This window comes from Cnephaeus nilssonii (genome assembly GCF_951640355.1).
Source record: "Cnephaeus nilssonii genome assembly, chromosome: 2".
Classification (NCBI taxonomy): Eukaryota; Metazoa; Chordata; class Mammalia; order Chiroptera; family Vespertilionidae; genus Cnephaeus; species Cnephaeus nilssonii.
This window is the reverse complement of record NC_137073.1, coordinates 49,213,018-49,234,738: the sequence shown is the minus strand read 5'-3', so window position 1 is coordinate 49,234,738 and position 21,721 is coordinate 49,213,018. Positions and strand designations below refer to the sequence as shown.

General features: G+C 44.8%; 1 protein-coding gene and 1 pseudogene across 4 annotated transcripts in view; one reads left to right on the top strand and one right to left on the bottom strand.

Annotated features, from left to right (window-relative positions):
- The window catches only part of MCC (MCC regulator of WNT signaling pathway), a 378,683-nt gene that overhangs the window by 145,573 nt on the left and 211,389 nt on the right, over positions 1 to 21,721 (bottom strand). The window lies entirely within an intron of this gene.
- On the top strand, positions 5,636 to 8,643 carry LOC307113741 (ubiquitin-conjugating enzyme E2 variant 2-like; annotated as a pseudogene). Its single transcript has one exon. The product of its transcript is annotated as a ubiquitin-conjugating enzyme E2 variant 2-like (transcript).

The window sequence follows — 21,721 nt, the reverse complement described above, 5'->3', positions numbered from 1 at the left end:
TGACAAGACGCGAGAGAAACAGTCACCTTCCACTCGCATTGGCTATGCCGTCTAGTCGTGAAGCAGACGAGAAGCCACTTGGTCTCCATTTCCAAATGGAGCTATGAGGCTACAGGAAAGGATGATGAAAACACAAGGGTGACAGGTACTGCATTTCCAAATCCAGGCTCTCTGACCAACCTGGCCAGGGCAAAGTCGGGTGAAAAAGGAAGGCTATAAAAATTCTCCAAAATTCTCAAAACTTTAAGTATACACTCTACGAGGAAAGGAGGAGCTTGGAACACAGAAAAGTGGCTCTGGATCAAAATAAAGAAAAGTCCCCAATCCAGGCAGGAAATCTGTTCATGAATCACAGCAAAACTGTGTCAAGCTTGTCAGTGTTAGCTCTCCCTTCAGGTGATAAAACTAAACAGATAAAACCGCGAAACAGGGTGGGGTGGGGCGGAAGGCAGAAGCTGGGACAGTAATACAGCTGGATCCTAATGGTTCGAGAACTAAGCATCTAGAGATACAAAAAGGCTGTGTCGAGGAACCCTGGGCGGGGGCAAGAGTAAAAACACCGGTTCCTTTCTCTGGGGGCCTGCCTCATTCTGAGAGGCAAAGGGAACAGTAAATTGTCCCTCAAGTTCCAGCATGAAAACGTCTCTGGAAAACAAGCCCCATCACATACAAACATCCTTAGGGCCAAACGAAAAGTCCCCTAACATGGGAGAGGGAGACGGAGCGGAGGCCAGCGCTCCACGCCTGCACACAGCAGGTGCGATCCGGACAGCTGGGTCCCTCCGGATTATATTAACAGAGTTTTTTAAAAGAGCAGAAATCCTCAAATGCCAAAATGACAATCACCCCCTTTTGGCGTTACCCATCACACTGCACTGAAGCTCCCACATGCCACGGAGCAGAAGGTGGAGGCCGTCTCCCTGTCCGTGCTCCTGATGTCCCCCATCCAGTCATGACAAGCGTCAGAGCTGGGGAGGGGGGCAGCCCCTATCCGCCTCCACAGCCACTTTCCACACATTCTTCTGACTCGTTCTTCGGGCACCTCGGGTTTCGAGAATTCTTTGCAAGTGTTTGCCCCATTCTCAATCCACTCATCCCCCCAGTCAGCTCTCTAAACCTCTGATTTCACGTCAGCCCCAGGCTTTGCTTCTGCCCCTCTCCTCTCCTTCCATCCCTGCAGAGGAACAGGGAATCCCCTCTCTTTTCTTAGCCTCTCTCTTCCTGGCCCTGGACCACGTGGGAGCATTGGCGGTCCTGGTCAAGTTTTCCAGACCGCACTGTGGGGTACTGAAGCCTGTCCGGAGCATGAAGTCCTGGAAGCCAGGGAGCACCCACAAGCCAGGTTGCCGCCCTCCTGGAGCCAAGGAAGGGCGGGCAGATGGGAGACAAAGGGTGCTGAGGGAAGTGAGGATGACAACCAGGGGGCTCCCTGATCCCACGGAGAGGAAGGCAGAGCTTTCCTCCTTATCGCTGGCAGCACTTCTTGAGCCACACCTCTGTGCACATGAAGGTGAGCGGAAAGGGAGCAAGGTCACGGGGCTGAGGAGGGGGCCACTTTTTTGCTTCTTTTTCATGTGACAGTTAAAGTGACACAACTGAATACAGAACAGCAACTAAAAAGAGCAGCCTGCTGGTGGGTCATGAGTCCCCAGCAGTGCATTTCCACATTACGTTGGGCCCCTTGCCATCTCTGCCCCACCTTCACCTCAGCATCCTCCCACCCAGCCCTGGACATGTGCCCTCACCTGAGCGTAACCAACGGAGATGTTCTCATAAGGCCAAGCATTAGACCAAGGCGCCCTGTGGAAACCACCTCTGGGAAGAGCAGTCTAGAGGGCTTCTGATTCGGAAAGAACATTCTCTGGGAGACTTTGTTGTCAATGACAATAAACCAGGAGAGGCAAGTTCCTAGTCTTTCACCAAGAATTTTTTCTTCTTCTCCTGAACATAAGATTATATTTTCTCTTCATAACATTTGTATGTTATGAAAAAAAGGCAGAAGATATCACTTATAACCCAACCACTATCTACAATTTAGCATGTATCCTTTGCATGTACTCACAAGTTCTGGGCTTTGGGGCCAGATGAAACCCTAGCCCTGACACTAATGGTGTGATGTACAATTCAACAACTGAAGCTTATACTTTGCTTATTGCAGAAATGAGAGTCACACCACCTTCCCCATAGGTTCGTGAGGAAGAAGAGAGACGATACAGCAAAGAACCCACATGGTCTGAACACGGAAGCCTGTGCTGAGGCATAGCAGGCAACCACTAGCAATGTGTTTCATTCATTTAGGCTCTGTGTTGGTTTCCTACGGCTGCTGGGATAAATTACCATAAACTTCCTGGCTTAAAACAACACTCACTTATCCTGTTACTTTTCTGGAGGTCAGAATCTGAAATGGTTTCACGAGGCTAGAATCCAGGTGTCAGCAGGGCCCGGCTCCCTCCCAGGCTCTGGGGGAGAATCCGTTTCCTTGCCTTTTCCAGCTTCGGTGGCTGCCAGCATTCCTTGGCTCGAGGCCCCTTCTTCCATCTTCAGGGCCAGCAACCATGCTCTTCAAAGCCCTCTTTGACTCTGACCCTCTGCTTCCATTATGACATCTCTTTCTTCTGACTTTCATCTTCCTGCTTCCCTCCTACAAAGAGCCTTCTGATAATGACGGGGCCACCTGGTAATCCAGGGTAACATTTCCATCTCAAGATGCTTCACTGAATGACACATGGAAAGGTAACATATTCACCAAGTCTAGGGATTAGGACCTGGATATCTTCGGGGGCAGACATTATTCAGCTTACCAGATGCTCTTACTATATTAAACTATTTGAGGGTGGCAACATGAATTTGTTGGGAATATTTTCTCCAAGTTGTCTAAATTCTTTCCAATAAAAGTAACATATTTGCTGTCAAATCCTATTGCTCAATTCTTTTGTCATTTCTCCCACTAATTTTAAGCCTAGGGATTCTTTCCATATCCAATCAGGTTAGTATTTGTGTACATGTGCATGTATCTATGTGTATTTTACTCATTGTTACAAATTCAAACAATACAGAAATACATAAAGGAAGAGTAAATTCTACTTTCCATAGGAAACCACTTAATATCTTGGTTGGGATCCACTCTCCCTGAGTTTAAGCTCCCCATTCACACACATGTCCATCTGTGTATGGGGCCAATTTGTACACCTAGGTTTCCAGTCCAACTGGGATTTACTTTAGTGAATGCTATACACCTAGGAATTCCTCCTCTAATTTGTTTCTTTTCTAAAAATAATTAACCAAAGCACCACTTAGGTCATATTTGTTATTCTTCTATGAAATCATGTTTTGTGGGCTATTCCTATTAGTTTCAATTACCCACACCCTGAGGATCATCTATCTACCTGCGGGTTCTACCTCATGCTTGCAGACATCACTCACTGCTCACTTGGTGCAAGTTGCAGAAAATAGCACTGTGGTAAAATTACCCAGTGTTCAGAGGACTCATTTTGTAAACTCAAGGCCATTAAGTGACATAAATGTCACATTTCTGGCATTATGGTTGGGGAAAAAGAAAAATGGTTATATTTGACAAGTGAATAAATCTGTCTTCAATTTGTCACAAAGAAAATCCAGAAATCCAGCAGGAGTGCATGATGTTAACTTATCTGCCACTCACTCCGGCATCTCCAGAGCCTTGCAGGATTCTTAGTGCACACAAAACACACTTGGGGATCTTCTGCTGAATGAATGGGGAAAAGAAGTCCAGCACTGGCCCATGGAAGAGAGAACAACTTTGAAAGGCCTCCTGATGCCACTCCCCTCACTAGGAAGACTTCTGCAATCTTGACTTCCTCATCTACTGTCATTTCTTGAGGATTCGTTGTGAACATGAATATAGCTGCAGTGCAAAAAGCAAACAAAATAAACCATCTCTAGACTAGCCATAGAATCGACAAAGGGATGAGTGCCCATGTTGCTCCAGGGGCAGGCCTCTCTTCTCTGCTTTCTGCGGCAACGTCAAGGCCAGGCCAGCGGTTCCATCCCTGGGGGCAGTGGTGTTCAACTCTGAGTGAAACCAGGTCATCCCAGCTAAGAAGCACCTATTTCTGACGGTGATTGTGTCACAGACTTTCCAAGGGCCCAGTGTGAATTAGCCTGTCAAAGTGCTCATTAAAGGGAACAGCAAAGGAAGCCAAGTCCAAGATCAAGTGTAGATCACAGTCGCATGTGAGGACAGTGGCATCAATTATTACCCAGCAGCAGCACTCTCAGCAGAATGTGCCCAAAGTCGGGGTTAGCAGTCCTCTCACCATCACACACCCAGCGCCAAACACCAGGAAGGCAGAGCATCCACGGGTGGGCAGCATGCATAACAATGAGGATCCAGTGAGTCTCACTTAGAGAATTAGACTTGCAATCTGGTCGGAGCCAGCACAATCAGTCTGACAATTTAGAGCTGCCCCAAACAGGTTTTCCATCTCTTTGTACGACAGGCAGGTTAAGCTTTCTAAGTGTTACCACACCCCCTCTAATGCACTTCCAATTGCAAGTGAAATTTATCACCCGTCTATGGGTTCTGGGCCTGAGGTCACGGCCCGAGAAGGAAAGGGCGCTTTTCTGACATCATCGGAGCACGCAGAGCAGAAATGGGCTGCAAGAAAAAGCAGGGTGCAGGGTGCATCTAGGCAAACAGGTCAAGAGCCATTTCCGCCTTTGGGATGTTTGCTGACACAGTTGAAAAATATTTTATTCCCAAAATCCTTTTTGATCATAACATTCTCAAAAAATCTTTGCCAGCGCCCTACTGCCCATGGTCCAAATGCCACTGTGTGGCCTTAAAGGGCCCTTGCCTGCCTCCTCCTCTTTTCAACTCCCTTTGCTCCTCCACGTGTGGGTCAAACTGGTCAAGTCACAGCTGCTTTTTGCTGCATATGTCACTCCCTCTGGGGGGAAGGCCATTTTCTCCTCCAGATACTGAAATCCTATCATCCTCAAAGAGCTAGGTCTCATCCAAGAGACTCCCTGCAAGCAGCTCAGGCAGAAGCAGATGCCCCTCCTTTCAAATCTTGCACCATTAACCTGGCGCATGTCCTCTTTCACCGCAGTCATCCCCGCACATGAACCAGCTCTCCTACTGGTGAGATACCCATTGGTGATATACGTGAATCAGTCCTGTTCTTCATTTCCATCTCCCGTGCCCTCCCCCAGCACCTAGCGCCAGGTCTTAGAAGCTGCACTAATTGGGTGAATAACCCTCCTTGTTGACAAATCAGGCTCTAATACCACAGGGGATGCAGTCACAAACTCCAGTGTCCAGCAGGCCAGGCAGGTGAGATGCGAGGGAAGGGGTCTAGGCGAGCATTAGGGAGCGCTGGGGTCCATGTCAAACTGGAGAGGGCACGCCCCATTTACCACTGGGCATCTGCTTCTCCACTCCAGCATTCACTGCCCAGTGGGAATGTGGGCCCCATGTTGCTAAATAATTTTATTAAAAAATATAAAAAACGGAATGTTTAAGTGAAATATTTTGATGTGTAAGAGCTACCGACTAATGTTAATTTTTTAAACAATGCATGGGCCAAAAGAAGCATGACTGTGGGTTCCAGTTATGAGTTTCGGGCCTGGGATCTAAACCTCCGCTGATTTTTTTTTTTTTACCACTATTCATTAAGGGTGCCGTCCTGCATGTAACATTAAAAATAAAAGACAGCTCTGCCCTCAGGGAACCTGGACCTTCGTTATGGACATTTCTCGTGGCAAAGGGGTCATTGTCAGGAGCTTCTTTCCTATTAAAAGAGGTTCTCATTACACCTCTTCCAGCACCAGGGGTCTGACGTCTCAGACGGCAGGGGACAGAGCCTATCCCCTTTATTTTCACTCTTACTATTTCCAGGGCCATGAAGGCCGGAACAATTAGCGATGGCATCGAATAGTGAGAACTCGCTGTATAATATGCACTACGGTACTTTATTTCTTTGATTTAAGAGAAAAATGAAATAAAGCACGTTTATTTCATTTCATGCTCATAGCAACCTTATGAGGGAGCACTGCTAGCATCACTTTACAAATGAGGACGAGGAAGAAGGGCGTTGAGTAATCTGCTCAAGGGCACAGAGCAACTGTGAAGCCAGAACTGGAACCCCAGGCCACAGACATCAAGACCCGGGTTCCTCGCTCTGGGCTGCGCTGCCCTCTATGAACCTAGGCTGAGGGAGAGGTGAAGGCAAGTCACCTGAGGCGAAAAGTAAAGATGTGCCACCGCGTTCTGAGTGTCTCCGCATGGCTGACTGGGAGCTGGCGGAAATGTGCCTGTTGGAAAGGGCGGAGGCCCGCTGCTGGCCCTGCCCCGAGCCAGCGCTGATCCAGATGAAAGGAAAGCGCATACAGTCATAAGTCCAGCACGAAACAGGTCGCTACCATGTATGGAAATCACATCACCCATATAACGTGGTTCGACTTTCAGTACTCATCATGTCTTTGCTGGTGTAATCATTCCAGTTTGAAAGGTTTTAGCATCTTCCCCGCCCAGCTTCGTGACAGCAGGGGCTGTCGTTTTATTTCTGTCTCCTCCTGGCACCTGAGCGCCTAACACCCAAGAAGGGCTCAGGTATTTTAAAACAAATGAACCATGGAGAACTTACGTATGTCTAGAGAGGACTTAGGAACGCCACCATATCCTGGCTAGCCTTTTAGAAATGTACAGACATGACAAAACTATTTCTTAAATAAGCAAGAAAACAATTTACACAGGATTCAGAAAGTGACTACACTGGGTCGGGTAGGTAGGACCACACAGGCTGAGATAAATGCTGTCACATTCTAGTTTCTGTGTTGGGGTGGGCTCGCAGGTGTTTCGCAGAGATAAAATGGATGGGAGAGGGCCCTGCCTGGACCGGCCATGCGTGTGATAGAAACCAAGGACCAGTTAACCCAATGCTGTGCATTGGAGGTCCAAAAGTAAATAATGAATGAAACCACAAGACCTACAGAACAGGAGTAAGGCCCTTTTCATGCAATCCATGACACAGGCTGTAAACATAAATCGCCAAGTTTCAAAGCAAGGCGGGTATGGTGCATGCGAGGGGTCCTTAACCTGGGCTTCATGAGTCTTGATTAGGACATCCTCAACCCCCTGCAACTGGACACGGAAGTGAGCATGCGTGTGTTTTCCCTGGGAGGAAGGTTTGCAGCTTTCAGACTGTTGAGAGAATGCATGATCTACAAGGAGTAAACTTGTGTTGGAGGGGGGAGTGCAGTGGCACCAGCAGGCACGGCGTGTCACCAGCAAATCTCAGGGGAATGGTGAGTGGTGGGAACCTGCTGGGCCCCAAATGGCTGAGATAATTACTCCCCCATGTTTGGGGACTTCCTGAAGAAAATGACAAATAGAATAAAAACTGACAGCTCCACAGCCCGCCAAGGCTGACCTCCCCCTCCCCCTCCCCATCTGCTAATTTACACAGGAACAAGTCACACCGGGAAAACATCCTCGACTTTCTGAGGACAGCCCCGAGACCCAGTGGAGGTACTTTCCTCACTTCTTCTAGGTAAAGGTCATTGATTTTTAAAGATAATGTGGACATGGATTATAACAACATCCATGATGATGCAAAACAGGATTCTTATTTGTTTAGGTACAATGTACGTAAGGCACTAGAATGATGACTCCCAATGGGAAGAAAGGACACCTCCAGAGCATGGCTGAAAAGCAGTTTTGGAATGGATCATGGTGAACACGTTTTAGCATGACATTTGGGAGGTAGAGAAAGATACTTAGACAAAACGAAGCCTATAGTGGGCGTCAATACATAGGACAGGTTCCCACAGAGGGGTTCCAAACCCAACAGGGAAAAAATAAAAGGGAACTGGGCTATCATCATAAATGCATAGACTATGGATAGTAAACACCATGAACCTGAACTTATGGAAAGATGATCTTGATGGTGAAGTGATATGCAAGAGGAAGGTGTCCAATGAAAGCCAGCCAGCAGCGAGGTGTCAAGGTGACGGCTTCACAGTGGAACCAGGTGTGGTGCTGTGGGACCACCTCTCTGCCTGCTGCCACAGATCACCACCCCCAGGCTGGGAGAATGCAGCAGAGGCTACACAGAGGGGGGTGGCGGCAGGTTCCTTCCAACACCAAGGCTTAGCGGTTCAACATAAAGAAATGTTCTCGCGGCAGAAGAAGATGGCGGTCTCCACAGGAGTTAAAGTTCCACATAATTTTCGCTGTTGGAAGAACTTGAGAAGGACAAAAAGGAGTAGGCGATGGTGCGTTTAGCTGGGGCCTTGAAGATGATGAAGCTATGACACGTACAAGGCGGACAGGCATGATTATTGGGCCACCAAGAACAAATTATGAAAACAGAATATATAGCCTGAAAGTAGAATGTGGACCTAAATACCCAGAAGCTCCTCCAACAGTTAGATTTGTAACCAAAATTAATATGAAGGGGATAAATAATTCCAGTGGTATGGTAGATGCACAGAGCATACCAGTATTAGCAAAACGGCAAAATTCATACAGCATTCAAGTTGCCCTTCAAGAACTAAGATGTCTAATGATGTCCAAAGAAAATATGAAGCCACAGCCACCAGAAGGACAAACATACAACAATTAACTTTAGTGAATCTCAAACTTGTCTTAAATCAACAATCTTCTACTCATGTTAATGTCTTGATTAAATATCACGATGCAAAATACCCACACATTAAGTAAAAGAATGCCAGCTGATAAACATGACCTGGACATGTGTAAGAATATATTGAATATATGTATACACATTATGTTTTCAGGTAACAGGAGAAAAAAAGCAGCACAATTTTTCTAAGGCACTGTCATTTAAACATAAACCTGGAGTATTCAAAATAGAATTCAGGTTTACAGACGAAAGTATGGTGATTTCTACTAAAAAGTAAAAATCCCAAGAAGGAAAAAGAAATGGCATGCTTTATCCATCTTGCTTAGTGAAAGAGCTTCAATTTAAATTGTCTACAGTAGCAGGTACAATGAAAATTGTCTCAAATTGTTTTAATTTTTGAAGTGGTGTGGGTGCTGACTACCAGTAGTATAAAAAAATATGTTCAGAATTGTTTTGATATCTGTATTTATAATAAAAAAATGTCATGGGGAAGGTCAATGAATATCCGTTGAAAGCTGTTTCTGTGTGTTACATGTAAAAGACATGGTAAATATTTGTTTATAGTCTTTGACAAACCATGCATTTAAGTTGAAATGAAATCAGCAAAAAGGAAATAGGTGACTGGATATGTGATTTTTGAGATTAAAGTTAGTCTTAAAATGTAAATAAAATGTGGATCGTGTTCTCAGAAAAAATAAAAATAAATGTTCTCGCATATCTAACTTCCCAGTTGCATTTAGTCAGGCGAGAGTCTGGGTCTGTATAGCAGATTGAATAGCCCCTTACTCATTTCAAATTTATAGAAATTTTGGATAAAACTTAATTTAAAAAACACACACCAATAAGCCAACCTTATAAGCAAAAGGGTCAACTGACAGAAGCAGAGGAATTTCAAAGATAGAGCAATAAGGGGGCTTAAAGCTAGACAGCATCCCCAGAGCTTTCTGGGTGATACCAGGAGTGAGGCCTGAAGACCCCTCAGCTGGTGGAGAACTGGTGCTGTGCTCCACAAAACCAGGAGAAGGGAGGACTTTTGTCAGGCTAAATCCTCAAATGTATTTGCTTTTCCCGAACATTAACCAGACCGTGCAGTAGACAAAGGGCTAACATTCTGTACTGGGTAACCTGCAGGTCATTTAGAGTATGGCAGCTTGAGAGCAAACATTTAAATTCTTAAGTTGAGTCATTACACACAGTGGGGAAAAGCTTCCAATTTAGCTTTCTAAAATTAAATTGCCATCATCTATACCTGGATCTGGAATTAGAAATGACCAGCCCAGCCCGGGCCAGCATGGCTCAGTGGTTGAGCGTTGACTCATGAACCAGGAGGTCACGGTTTGATTCCCCATCAGGGCACATGCACAGGTTTAGGGCTCTATCCCCAGTAGGGGGTGTGCAGGAGGCAGCGATCAATGATTCTCTCTCATCATGGATGCTTCTATCTCTTCCTCTCCCTTCTGCAATGAAATCAATAAATATATATATTTTAAAAAAGAAATGATAGGCCCCCTGGGATCTAGCAGCCCACCTGTCCGTAACCTAGGGCCCCAAGTTAGATGAAGCCCTACCCATGGCTCCTTGGTGGTGACTTATAAAATCCAAGGACCAACGTGCTTTTGTTTTTCTTCCCAATAATGAATTGCTAAACAAACTTCCTGCATTTCAGAGCTGATGCAGTGACACATTCATTCATTCATTCTCTCTCTCTCTCTTACAATTTATTAAAACCTGAAAGAAATTTAAGCCATGTTCTGGAATCATACTTCAACCTTTAATTTTTAGGTGCTCCTTTACTTCAAAGCAAGTAATTTAATTATGCAGGAAGGTTAGTTTAGTAAAGGTTTATTAATGCCCAAGACACACATTCCTTTCTCTTTAAAAGGGGAAAGTCTTATTCTGCTAGAGGGACTGATTAAACCCAGCAAGTTTTTACACTCAAGCTAATTGAGACCAGGGAGCCAGGAATGAAATGATTTCCTGACGGGCCATCCAAGCAGCATGCCATCAGACAGGCTAGAGTCCCTCCAGCCAGGAAGGAGGCGATGGCAGCAACTAGTGACCCCCCAACCCCGTTCTCTTCATCTTCCCTCCCAGTCCTTATTGGTTGCCAACACAACCAATTAAACAGCAAAGTTCTCTCACACCAAAACAGGCTTTCCTTCTTCCCTGACCCTGCACAACCTCTATCCTCTGTTACTCATTTCCCCTTTCACGGAAGCCACCAAGCATCTGCTGCCTGCCTTCCTTGCCGTAGACCTCTCTGAATAAATTGGGATGAACAGAATTCTGCGTTCAGTTTTGCAAAAGAAAAATAAAGGAGGGATGGGGAAGAAACTCAAAACAAAGCAACCCCCATGTTCTGCGTAAATGCACACGTAGCTTTGAGAGGAAATGACTTTTTACTAGTTTCTTAAAAAACAAAAACAAACAAGAGAACTCACCTAGTCCAAGCAGTCACTTTTTATTCTAGATTTGCCGAAATCAATTCTTCAGGATAGATAACCTGGACTGGGGTAGTACTAGCACTCAGAGTTCACTTTGAAAGGTTTTTTTTTCCAGCCTCCACCAACTTTTGATGCTTTTTTTGGACAACATATATTGGTCTATAGACTCATCTCTTTAGGTCCTTTTTCAGACATTTATTAACAGTTCGTTTATTAACAGTCATTCAGATAGGTCCTCGGTGCATGTGGCGGGGTCACAAAAACACGCATGACATCACCTGGCATGCTGTGCGCGCGCACACACAGACACAGACACAGACACAGAAACATCAGTCCTTTAAGGCTGGGAACCAAACTTATGCAAAGACCATGTGCTCCCTTTTCTTAGAGAAGTGATACAGTTTGGTAGACTGTGACTTCGGCCCCAATTCCCCGCCCACCTCAAGGACCCCCTACTTTCCCTCCAGCCCCAATGCAGACAAAAGTTTGCCATTTTTGTACTTTTTTTCTAGTGGTAGAGAAGCTTCAGACTAACTCTGAGGCACCTACGAAAAAAAACAGTGACTTTAACATATTTTTTTTCTCACATTAGCAATGGCTGCGCACTGACAAGTTTGAATGTGACTTTAAATTATGCCCAATCTAGAGAAATAGTATTTGGCTGCTAGACTAAGTAAGCATACACAATTTCCTCTTTTCCCTTTCGGAGCTTTGAGGCATCAAGTCAAGAAACCTTGGAGTAACCACCCCCCTTCCCAGCTTCCCATCTTGGATACAGAAGCCAACACTCAGGACCAGAGGCCAAGTTCCCTTATGTCAGCAGGGGGCCTCCCTCTTCCATGCTCCCGGAATCTGCCCAGGGTTCTCCACTGTGTAGGAGGTGTCTGACTGTGAGGCCAGCTTTTCAGGTTCCTACCTCTTTAAGTGCTGCTGTCCTCCGTGCCCAACATGGAGTAGAGTCAGCTAACCCAGAGGTGTGGGTGTGGTGGTGGCAGAGTCCAGGGGTGGGTCTTGCTGGCCACCCACCCCTGCAGCAGCAGCCTTTCAATGAACTCAGTGACTCAGCGGCTCTCCCCTCCCCCACTGGCCTCCCACCTCACTCCTCTCAATTGCACCGATGGCCATGTGACAGCATGTTGTCTCCACTGAGACTAATCCTCCGTCAATAAGAGCTTTCAGCACCACCCAGACCAGATTACTCTGTCTCACAACCACTCTGCTGACCTCCCCCGGGGGCGAGGGAATACTCCCCCAGCGCACGTACTATTTACAGAAGAGTCCACATAAGCCGGATCGCTTGGTGTGACTATTTCACTTCTAAAGATTGTGGCTTTAACAAAGCAACTTGGCGACCAACGTTCAACCACTCAACCAGGCGCCGTGCAAGCCACGGGGAGGAGAAAATTGCCTGGATTTGACACAGAGGCAGGGATAAAAGCCACTCCTGGGTTCTGTAAGACACAACCACCGCAGCGGAGTATTGTTATTGTGGGCACCACCACCACCACCACCAAATGAAAAGATGACAAATAAAGGCCACATGTTAAATGACAGGTTAAGAGGAACTCGAAAATACCAGATGTGTGAGTTTTGCTACGAGATTTCTTTGCATAGAGGCAAGGCAAGGCACCACGGTGTTTTATTCTCAGATTTATTCAGACTAAGTAGGATACATTTCCTAAGAATGTGAAGACAATAACGAAAATGGCTTCTTAACCAACCCAGCCTAAACTAATTCTTAACTGAGTAAAGTAACCAAACCTGATTGAAAGTGCCGGGAAACCAAACAGCACACAAACCATCTCCTTCACCTTCCCACCTTTCCCAGCAATTTCTATCCCGTCCCTAAAGGGCCACCGCCGGTGCAAGAGAACACCGGCCTCTATCCGCCGAACAGACAACTGCAATAGAGGAACGAGCACAGAGCCTAATAACTGTCAAGGAGATAGCTGGTGTTCCCAGAGAACATACGTGCCTGGCGAGAAGGTCTCGAGGTTTTGAAAGAACAGTTTCATTAGCATTACTCATAAGAACAAGAATGCTAGGCCACGTAAAAAGTCGTCACCAAGGATTTTCCCAGCACTGGCTGTGAAGCTGTAAAGCTACCTCAACAGAGGAAGCCCTCTGCACACAGCTCTCATCCCTAGGAAAGCTCTACTTTCTGATCTTGCAAGTTAAGGTTTTCAATTCTAAACTGTGACGATAGCTATTCAAAAATGCAACCTCTTTTCCTTAGAAATGCATTAAAATGAGAAAACATGTACCAAATAAAAACTAATTTTTAGTATTAAAATACTTGAAACTTATTCAAGTCTCTGTTCAAAGCAGGTGGGCAGATCAGAGGGTGCTTCGGAGAACATCAGAGAGCAGAGGGGGGTTGAGGAGGTTGGGGCACACACAGGCTGTGTGCTGCAGAGACAGCGCGTCAGACAGAAAAACGGGAGGGGAAAACATGGATGTCAAGAAACCAAAAGAAACTAAGTAAGAAGATTCATTCCAAAGTTGCTTGCTCTCTGCCCCACAATTCTAATTATTACCAGAGGGAAGGATAATTCCAACTACATACCTTTTGCAGTTTGTCAGATATTAGACCTCAGATCCAAGGTGGATTCATGTAGAAGTCTTAGTTTTACATGCAACAATTAACAAATGCTAGCCCTAACTGGTCTGGCTCAGTGGATAGAGCATTGGCCTGCAGACTTAGGGGTCCCAGGTTCGATTCCGGTCAGGGGCATGTATCTTGGTTGCAGGCACATCCCCAGTGGGGAGTGTGCAGGAGGTAGCTGATTGGTGTTTCTCTCTCATCAATGTTTCTAACTCTCTATCTCTCTCCCTTACTCTCTGTAAAAATACAATAAAAATATATTTAAAAAAATGCTAATATACAAATACCTAGAATAAAAAGTGGAACTGTCCATAACTTTCCCCTAAACATGTGACAGGGCTGGAGCAGGCAGTCTGGGGCAGGCTTATGGGCTTACAAAGTGGCAGAAATTCCATCTGAAGGCTGCTTCCCACTCGTGGTTAAGGAAGCAGGCAATCCAAATGCTGGTTGGTCTTTTCCATCTCTTGACCTTTCTCCTTCCTCTTGACTATTCTCCTTTCTCCTGACCTTGCCTTTCTAGCATTTTCCTCAGTGAATTCCTAAACCCTGTGGTGTTCTATGCTGGTGAGATGAAGGTGTTGCCTGAAGATTTTCTAGGAAGTGCTGAAACAAAGTCAGCAGCTACAATGAAAAGAGGAGGCCCTCCGAGTCAGGAGAGGTGGGTCTGAGACAGAATAATCAATAGCCAGAGGTGCGTGGCAAGGAGGTTAGTGTCTGGGGCTCCCTCTCCTCAGCTGTAACGACAGCATTAACTTGCCCTGCTTGCTTCAATAGGACTGACCTGGTGCCTGTACTGTCAGGTAGGGGAGTGTGGCTTCGTATGGCCCAGAAGGTGGACTAAACAGGATGGAGAAAAAGTCCGAGCCCCAGCTTGGCCTTGTCCCTTGTCCCTTGTGCGCTTTCCTTCCCCTTCCAGGCTCATTTGTAAAACGTGGATAGTTTGTCCCGCTCTGTGTACCTGCCAGTGTCAGCATGAAGCTTAAACAATGCACCTGAAAATAAGTATTACAAAACCTAAGATGCTATTAGAGAGCTCATTCTTATCAGTCTCAAAGGGCTTTCTATCCACACACTGTAAGTTTTGAAAGTATATATAGTTCTAAGATTGAAAGAAGTCTCCAGAAGCATTTTTACATTGCACTGTTGGAAAATCTTAATGCTTTAAATAACAGAAATCTAACAGTTTCCAATCCATGGAGTAGGGGTGTGATAGTAGAGAAACAATGGGGTTACCTAAGAGGGGTAACAGAACATTCTTCCAAAAGAGACTCTTGAAGCCAGCACTAGAGGTGTCAATGAGGAACCTAAGTTGAACAGTGCACAGACCAGCTTTGGAATCTAGCACATTTCTCTAAGACACCTGAAAACACACCGGGGGGTGGGGGGGGGGGGGTGGGGGGGGTGGGGGGGAGGTAAGGAGGGGTCCCTCTCTGTTGCTTCAGCCTATGAGGGTCTGCCAGCCCCTTTGCCAGCAAGTAAAAGGCGGAACGCTGGCAGCAAACACTGTGTGACCAGTGAAAGCTACGCCACTGGATGACTCAATCCTACAGGATTGCCCCAAACACCTGGTTAGAATGACAGGTCACTGGAGCTTAGAGTCACCCAATCCAAATACTCTGTGCCCAGTGCACACTCCACCAGCCTGGACTGCTTTCCCCCGTCTAACTGGAATTCCTACGGTTTGTTCATTTGCCACTATGTGTATCCACACCATAAGACTTATTCCCTATCCTTCCCTTAGGTCAAGTATTTTCCAAATATTTAAATATTTCAGGTGCTTTGAGGAAACCTCGCCTTGAACCATTCTGAACTTACAAAACAGTTAAGTTAGGTAATTAATTTATGACTCCTTCTTAACATTTATGTAGTTCCTTATGGTTTTCATAAGCTCTTTCTCCTTTGATCCTCACAAGAGCTCTGTGATATAGGCAGGGCAGGAATTATTTTCCCAATTTATGCGGTGCTCGAGAGAGGTTGAATGACTTATTTGGTACCAGAACTAGAGTTGTAACAGGTCTTCCAACCCCAGTCTTGGTCCTTCCTTTCCCATTCATTCACAATAAGAGCCTACTGTACACCAGGCCTGGTGGTTGAAACTGAGGGGACAACAATGTATGAAACAGAGTTCAGGTTTTCAGGGAGCTGGCATGTAGTACACACAGAGGTTATAGGGGTTAGAGCGTTGGAATCAGATAGACTCACATTTGAGACCAGACTCCACTATTTGCCAGTTATACAAGCATGGCAAGCTGTGGGCAAGCCTCCGTGAAGTGCAGTTTCTGCATCTCACTGAATTGCCTCGAGGATTAAATGAGATAACAGATGAAAGATGTTTGGTACCGTCCCGGTTTATGGTAAGCGTCCAATAAGTAGTACGTGTTTTTATTAACACTGACACAGGGTACTGGATAGAGACATATGAGGGCCATACTGGAGCAGGGTCTGGCAACACCCACCCGCCGTTTCCTAGAGAATGGCTCTCATGAAAGGGTTTTTCATACAAAAGGACCCTTCTTGTCATCTGTCCATCCATGTAGTTATCCAGTGCCTACTGTGAGCACAGCACTTTACAAAATGGTTCTCAGCAGGGATCCCTTGAATAAAGGGTTTTCCTGAAATACTTAGACCGTGAGCTCATTTATAAAAGTTACACTCACAGGCTTTTCAGTTATACCTCCTGGGTGAAATGAGGCATATCTGTGGTCCATTCTAATCCTAGCCAGAGGTAACAGCTTAAGAGATATACACCTATAAAAAGAACCTCGCCTCAACAATATGACTTTTTGTTAACAATACAAACACACACACCCCCTCCCCAAAGGCCACATTAGAGAGGTGGCTGAATGAGGACCCTACTCTCAATAGCAGAGACAGAGCCTGGGACAGATGAGATTTCAACCATGTTGGACTTCACTTCTGATTTGAAGGAAAGAATTTACCTGGACAAGTGTGTACTCACAGGCAATATCTGCTTACCAAAGGTAGCATAGATAATAAACCCACATGTTCCACTTCATACTATGATTTCAACTTCCTCTCTATTCACACCTTTCAACTCATGCTCCTGTGAGCCCAAAGAGCTAATGTGGATGAAGCAGAGATGTGGCCTAAATGCGCTAGCCTAGGTACTTTCTTCTGGGGAAAAATAAATAAATAAATAAAAGAAGAGAAACCAGTTCTCCTACTAAATATAAAAGGAAAAAAACACACCAAACACTAATATACAGGGTGGGGCAAAATTAGGTTTCCAGTTGTGAGTATGGGAAATGTGGACTTTATTCTTGGATTATTATTTAATTATTGTATTATTTTTCCATATGAACAACTGTAAACCAACTTTTGCCCCACCCTGTATAATAATTCATTCGTTGGATAGTTTGTTCAGATCAGTCCTTTGTTGGTCAGCTCTTTATGAGAAGGAAGTTGGCATCTACCTGGCCTTTACCCGATGGACAAGACTAACTCCTTTGTAAAGAGTTTCCTTAATGTAATGCTGAAGGAAACTACCATCCTTCAAGAACACCCAGAGCTATTTATAGCTGGCCTCTTGAATGGTTCTCCCTGTCTTAGGCTGCAGCCCTGTATTAAAAAAAAAAAAAAAAGGATGAAGAAAGAAAGACTAAGTCCTCTACACAATGATCGTTGCAAGTTTCTTCAACTAGAGTCTTTGAAAAACTGGAAAGAAACACATTTTTCAACCATAAGAAACAAATCCAATTGCTATCACATGATGTAACACTAACCTTTCACCTTTCAAATTTCTTCGTTCACCTGAAGAAATATAGAGGTTCCCCACTACTTTACCCAAAGGCAACGTCACCAAAAACATGGCCACAAAAATGCAGACCTGGGTTTCTTAATGCTCTTGTATATTACAACTCACTCTAAAATTCAGAGGCCTAGCACTGAAGTCAGATCCTGAAGACACTCTGTGAGGGGTTATGCGGTATTTGTTATTTCCTATTGCTGTTAATCTTATCCAAAGACAGATCCTAAAAATACTTCAAGAAGTGGATTGATACAGACTGCTTCCTAAATTACCTTCCCTAAATATCAGCTCTTCCAACCAGGGTTTTTATAGAAGTTGCATATCCGATAGAGCAAAATTATATTCTGTGCCAAGGGTCTGGGTTTTCCTGACAGGCTCGTATATTCCAAGATTGACGTCCTAAGTAATTCATTAATTCAAACTCATTCTGATCTTAGGGAACATTGACATGTTTACCTAAAGTCATAAAGAACAGACTTATTAAAATGCTTTAGAAGTAGTGGAAGTAAGGTTTCAACAATTATTTTCATTCCCAAAATGTTATAGCTCCCAGTTGTCATATATCAATGGCTCCCCAATCTGTCACGCTCTGTCTAAGCAATGCAGCAAAACATGAGACTGTGCTTACAGCAATTCCACTGGGTTCCTCCAACCAGAGCCCATAAAGATTGCCAAGGAAATAGAGAGATGACAGAATGTATACACTTTGTTGGAGACCTACCCTGATTTCCTTTAGGCTTTGTGTACATGACTGCCATTATAGCTGTAATAATTTTACTATAAAGACCCAGTACAGAAATTTCTTCTGGGAAGAGTTTTATATTAAATTGTCAAGCATAAAACAAGGCAGGTATGTTTTCTTCTCATTCAAGGGCACCACTGCACTCAGAACAGGAAAGGAGCTGCTTTCCAACATTAGCCGGCAGCTCTGGTACCCACTGACCTTCTGACACCCTCTTCCATTCTGTTCCTCCTGTAGGGCAGTGGTCGGCAAACTGCGGCTCGCGAGCCACATGTGGATCTTTGGCCCCTTGAGTGTGGCTCGGCGTTAGAGCCACTTCTTCAAAATAGACTCGCCCAGGCCGAAAACCGACTTCTGCGCATGGGCCACGAAGTTTCAATCGCACTGTACGTGCTTGCCCACACGTGGTATTTTGTGGAAGAGCCACACTCAAGGGGCCAAAGATCCGCATGTGGCTCACGAGCCGCGGTTTGCCGATCACTGCTGTAGGGAATCATCTACTTTCCAGGGTACCATATTTTGGTCAGGTTCCACATGTGTCTTACCTACTCTTTGGAAAAAAACCCCCACAAAAAACCAAACAAACAAAAAAAAAACAAAGAAAAGAAATATGAAGTTTGCCAAAAAAAGGGGGGGGGGGAGATGGGGTGAGGATTAGATGAGGTTTATAAATGGATATGTAGAGAGTGTCATTTTGCTTATAAAATGGGGTCCATGCTTCTGTATCTTGGCTATTGGAAATAAAGCTGCAATGAACATAAGGGTGCATATGTCTTTTCGAATTAGTGTTTGGAGTTTCTTTGAATAAATACCCAGAAGGGGAATTGCTGGGTCATATGGTAGTTCTATTTTTAATTTTTTCAGGAACCTCCATACTGTTTTTCCACAGTGGCTGCACCTTCCAGGCATCTCTGTCAGCAAGGATTAAGATTTGTAAGACACAGTCTCCACCTGACTTATAAGGACATATGGTTGCATGCTGTGGTTTTCTTTCTTTCTTTTTTTAAAATATATTTTTATTGACTTTGGAGAGGAAGGGAGAGGGGGAGAGAGATAGAAACATCATTGATGAGAGAGAATCATTGATCGGCTGCCTCCTGCACGCCCCATACTGGGGATTGAGCCTGCAACCCGGGCATGTGCCCCTGACTGGAATCAAACCCGGGACCCTTTAGTTCCGCAGGCCGATGCTCTATCCACTGAGCCAAACCAGCTAGGACTGCTGTTTTCTTTTCATTGTAGCGCCACCACTGTGACTATCCTACTACCTTCATACGCACATATTTTGTGCCTCATTAGAGGATGAATTAGGGCAGGATGTGGACAATGCTGTGGCTGGAAGGAGTGAAGCTTGAAGCTCTCCACAGTACAAGAGGACATTTTCTCCACCCAGACGAGTGACTCTGACCAGGAATTAGGAGGCCTCTCAATAAACCTTCCCATAATTTGCCCATATTCTCTCTTCCTCCTCCCCAATTCTCCCTCTTAAATAGTTACTCTGTGTTTCATATGTTTGGAACTCTGCTAAATTGGATAGGGGTAGTTTAGAAAATGCATGTGAGACCTCATCTTAAACCTTGTAGCTTACTCTGGAATACAAGAATATAATGCTACAACCCCCTCCTTCACTCAGCACATGCGTAAGACCAATATTGAGTGAGTCAGCCAGTATATTTGATGAATGTGTGTCCTCAGACTCAGTGTGGTTAGGATTCAGAAAGGGGGTGGGGATCAGGAAGACAGCGCCGTGAGGAATTTGAAGGTGGAATTTGCTGAGGTAAAAAGAAAGAGGATTCCTGGTAGCACATGGACGTAATTACACAGGCAAAAAGGAAGACCTGACATGAGCGGAGGAAGAAGAAACCAAAGTTGACTGGTACCAGGGAGGCTCCCTAAATAAGGAAATTAATTGCCAGTAAAGGAAGAGTTATATGAATAATTGACTTTAAAACAGTCTAGCACAGGCAATAGGATAGAGATGTGTTAGTTTGTTGTTGTTTTTTTCCTAAGCCTAGTGCTCTAAGATGTCAGTTGTGTGTGTGTGTGTGTGTGTGTGTGTGTGTGTGTGTGTGTTTAAATGTTTTATTGATTTTAGAGAGGAAGGGAGAGGGGAAGAGAGATAGAAACATCAATGATGAGAGAGGATCATTGAATGACTGCCTCTTGCTTGCTTTCCACCAGGGATCCAGCCCACAACACAGGCATGTGCCCTGACTGGGAATTGAACAGTGACCTCCTGGTTCATGGGTCGATGCTCAACCACTGAGCAACACCAACCAGGCTAAGATATGTTAATTTTTGTTTTGTTTTTTAATATATTTTTATTTATTTCAGAGAGGAAGGGACAGGGAAAGAGAGAAACATCAATGATGAGAGACTATCATTGATCGGTTGCCTCCTGCACGCCACCTACCGGGGATCAAGCCTGCAACCAGGGCATGTGCCCTTGACTGGAATCGAACAGGGATCCTTCAGTCCATAGGCCAACGCTCTATCCACTGAGCCAAACCAGCCTGGGTTAAGATGTGTTAGTTTTAATCTGGCCTCCAGGGAACATGACCTGCCATAACCAGGCACCCATACTCCAGCACTCGGGAAATGTTTAGCTAGCATTTGAAAGATGCTCATCAAAAGGCCTCAATCTAGAAGCAGAAACTTCAAGCTCTTCACCTCTCTCTCAACACAAAAGGCTTCATAAATTAGCTCAACAGAGGTTAGAAAAGATTTCTCCCTGGTGAAATGAGAAGTGTTTAAGATAGGTGAATTGGCTAGAAATATGGTATAGGCACCCCACCCGAGGATGAACGAGATATGAGAATCTGAAGAGCCTAACTTTACACTTGACCTTTACAGCTCAATTCTGGAACAATCCTGTATGCAGCCATTGGTTTAGAGGCACCCTGTCACCTGATCCCAATGAGGTGAGTGGATCTCGCCCCCAGAAATGTCATTATTTGCATCGGGTAACTTTTCATGAGCACCTTCATGAGGTACTATCAGAGCACCTACATCAGAGAACACACTCAATGACCTCTTTTCTGTCTACTTATGCAGTTAAGTGTTTGTGTGTATACAGCAGGTTTGTTGGAGTCTGCTCTTATATGTGGAAATATAATTGAGGGACAGACTTACATCCCTCGTCTACCTCAATTGTTGGAGGTTACCGATATCTACCCTAACCCCACTTCATCAAAATCAGCCCAAATGGCTTAGAGGTCAGCGTATGGCATACCCGGAGACATTTACTCGAAACTAACATTTTTAGAAGCATGGAAAATGGGTGACACATGCCTGAAAAATAAAAACCACAAACTACAATAGATTTTCATTAAAATCAAAACCTAAACATGAAAAAAAGGCAAGTATCTACAATTGGTAAAATCATACAACACATGGTTTTTCTAAGGGAATGTCCCTAAGAAATTATAAGATTCCAAATGATTATAAAAGAGTACATATTTGCAGCTTAGTAAGTGCATTTTTACTAAGGTATAGAAATGAAACACTGATGAGTATTTGATAACGAAACCCCAT